Consider the following 3621-nt stretch of genomic DNA (forward strand, 5'->3'; position numbering starts at 1 on the left):
AATGTGCCAATAAGCTTAAGAAGAGAGTGCTCCACTGGCTAAATATCAAAAGATGCAAATGCAAAGATTTTTTTACTTTTTGTTATTGTTATTATTTTTTTAATGCTCATCACACATGTCCAGGGGGGTAGCAAGTAGCTAAGCTTAGAGGAGGTATCAACTAATATGGGCTTTCAGAACAATTTGGCAGGATCTATTTAAACAATGGTAAAAATTCAAATCCTTCAAATACCTTTCAGTTCAGTGGTTCTATTTCAAAGATCATATCCAATAGAAAGTCTCATGCATGTGCAAAGATGTGTAAATAAGAATAATTATGGAACCATGATAGATGTCTTGGGTTTAATCCCTAGCAACACACACACACACACACACACACACACACACACACCCTAGAGGAATTATTGGAAGCCATTTAAATGCCTCCCTGTGGCAGAATGGATAAAGAAATATGGAATCTTATGAGCTATTACAGCATGTAAAAAAGAACGAGTTTCGTCTCTGTGTACCCTCCTGGAGATATTTCCCAGACACATTAAGTAAAAGGGTCAGGTTTCAACAGGGACAGCAGAATCTCATTTTTTTTTTTTTTGTAAAAATGAGTTTTAAAAGTTTTAAATAATACACAAAGAAGTCTCAGATTTCTGAATATACATCCGTCAGTAAAAAGAAAACAGAAAGAAAAGATCCGGAAGGATACGTCAACTCTTAGCCACGATTCCCTAGAGGGCAAGATGTGGATTGGAAGAGGTATGTGTGATAGGCAATGAAATAAATTAATGAGTCAATTGTGGAACTAAAACTAAGAGAATGAAAGCATTACAACTATGCCATCGGCTCGGGCCAAGCTGGAAAGCCTCGGTCATCATTTGCTGATTGTAATTGGCATCTTCCCAAAGCTGGCTTCTGGCAGCTGTCAGATGAAGTCCACAGGGACCTTAGTGTGGACTTCTTAATGTTATAAATCAATTAGTTAACTGTCCTTCAGTAGCCGTGTGTGTGTGTGTGTGTGTGTGTGTGTGTTACTGAGGAGTGGACCCAGGAACTCTCTACCACTGAGCTGAACCCCTTGCCCTTTTTTTTCTTTGAGACAATCTGGCTAAGTTGCTAAGGCTAGCCTCGAACCTGCAATCCTCCTGCCACAGCCTCCCAGGCTGCTGGGATTACAGATGTGCACTACCATCGCAGCACCCAGCTCAGTGCCCTGTTCTTTATATTCCTTTTCTTTTCTTTTATCACCTCTAAACACTGTTAACGTGGTTGTCATTTTTAATAAAATCCACTCCATTACCAAGGGTTTAAGACCCATGTGATCTGGCCCCTGTTTGCCTCTTCTATCTCATCGCTCCCCATGCCCCGAGTTCATAGCCTTCCATCTTTCCTGAAAGACCCCCCAAATATTTTCTGCACATATGGCAATTTTCTCTGTCTGATTTTTACTCGTCTTTCAGGTCTCTGCTTAAATGATCAGACCTTGGGGCTGGGTTGTGGCTCAGTGGCAGAGCACTTGCCTAACGTGTGAGGCACTGGGTTTGATTTTCAGCACCACATATAAATAAATAAAATAAAGGTCCACCGACAACTAAAAAAAATGTTTTTTTAAATGATCAGAGCTTCTCGGATTTAGCTTTCTCCATGATACCCCCATCCTCAGAATTACTCTCTCTCATGACATCCTTCTCTTTTTCTGGAGTAACATAATTATTTTCAGTGATTATCTATTTCTCTGTCTCTTGCTAAGACTCTCTGAGGGCAGACTTCTGACCACAGCTCACAGATGTCCCCAGGGCCTGATGCACCCAAGGCCCCCACTAAACATCTTCTCAGGGCCCGAGTCCCCACTGCCTCTCCAGCACACCCGGCCCAGCACACAGGGTAAGCTCCTTTGTGCTGAAGGTGCTCCAGGTGGGGGTGGCCCGTCCAGACCCCAGGAGGGGGCCAGGCCTAGGAGTGGACGGGCTGACTCCTCAGCCCAGCTTGGGCCTCGGTCCCCCACACCCAACCCCATCCCAAGAACCCAAAGTTCTCATGGTGCCAGTGGAGATGTGGGTGGGCAGTAGGTTCCAGCCTGGGCCAGGTTCCTTCCCACTTCTTCTGACTGGGGCGAGTGAAGTTGGTTTGGAAGAAAATGTCGTAGCAGGAAGACAGTGCGGCAATTCAGCCCTGCTCGCTGCCATTTGAAAGGAATGAAAGTGGGATTAACCAAAAAAACAAAATCCAAACCAAAAGCAAAACAAAAACACCCTACTGTTTTAGAATCTGCCTCAGAAACAATCACTTTCTTGTTTTCTGTGTCATGATAAAATTATATGTCCTCACCCGAGCTTTGTTCTACACTGCGACTGGTCTACAAAGGGGCTGCTCTCTGGGGAACAGTTTTGCAGTTACTAAAAAGTCCTTTCCAGAGTACCTGCTCCACCCGGGGTGGGTAGGAGGGGAAGGGTCTAAACAACCATTTGAGTCTTTCTTTTTTGTCTCTCTCTCTCTTTCTTTTTCTCCCCACCACCCCTTTTATATATATATACTGGGGATTGAACCCAGGGCCCTTTACCACTAGCTCCATCCCTGGGCCTATTTTCCACTTTTGATTATTTATTTATTGATTGATTGATTTTGTGTGTGTGTGTGTGTGGTGCTGGGGATTGAACCCAGGGCCTTGTGCATGGGAGGGAAGCTCACTTTTTATTTTTGATTCAGAGGCTCACCAAGCTGCGGAGGCTGGCCTCGAACTTGTGATCTTCCTGTCTCAGCCCCTGGAGTAGCTGGGATCACAGGCATGTGCCCCTGCATCTGGCTGACCAGGGATCCTTTCAAAGTTCCCCAATCTTGTCACTTGCCTGCTTAAAACCCTCTAGGCTTTAAAATAAAAGTTAACTCCTTTCCATCAAGTGTGGTAGGCTGAATAATGGCCACCCAAAGATCTTCCATAGCCTCATCCTGGAATCTGTAAATTTTGCCTTATAAAGAAAAAGGGGGTGGGGTGGGGGGAGTTGTGGCTCAGTTGGTAGAGCGCTTGTGTGAGGCACTGGGTTCGATTCTCAGCACCACATTGAAGTCAATAAATAAAGGTCCATCAACAAATAAAAAAGTTAAAAAAAAGAATAAAAAAGAAAAGAAAAAGGGGGCTGGGGGTGGGGTGAACACCTGTAATCCCAGTAGCTCAGGAGGCTGAGTCAGAAGGATAGTAAATTCAAGGCCAGCCACAGCAACTTAGCAAGGCCTTAAGCAACTCAGAGAGAACTTGACTCAAAATAAAAAATAAAAAGATCTGGGGATGTGGCTCAGTGGTTAAGTGCCCCTGGGTTCAATCCCTGGTACCAACAAAAAGGAAAAGAAAAGAAAGAAAGTAAAAAAGAAAAAGGGTCCCAGGTGGAGGGGACCGAGGTGGGAGGACAGGCAGGTATAAAGGAAAAGAAAGGAAAGATATGGAGTCTTGCTGGGCATGGTGCAGACACCTGTCATCTCAGCAACTCAAGTAGAGGCAGAGGCAGGAGGATCACAAATTTGAGGCTAGTCTGGGCAATTTAGTGAGACCTTTTCTCAAAATAAAAAGTAAAAACGGTTAGGGATATAGCTCCGTGGTTAAGTGCCCCTGGTTTCAATCCTCATTATCCCTCTGCC

The sequence above is a fragment of the Marmota marmota genome, unplaced genomic scaffold (genome assembly GCF_001458135.2).
Source record: "Marmota marmota marmota unplaced genomic scaffold, marMar, whole genome shotgun sequence".
Lineage (NCBI taxonomy): Eukaryota > Metazoa > Chordata > Mammalia > Rodentia > Sciuridae > Marmota > Marmota marmota.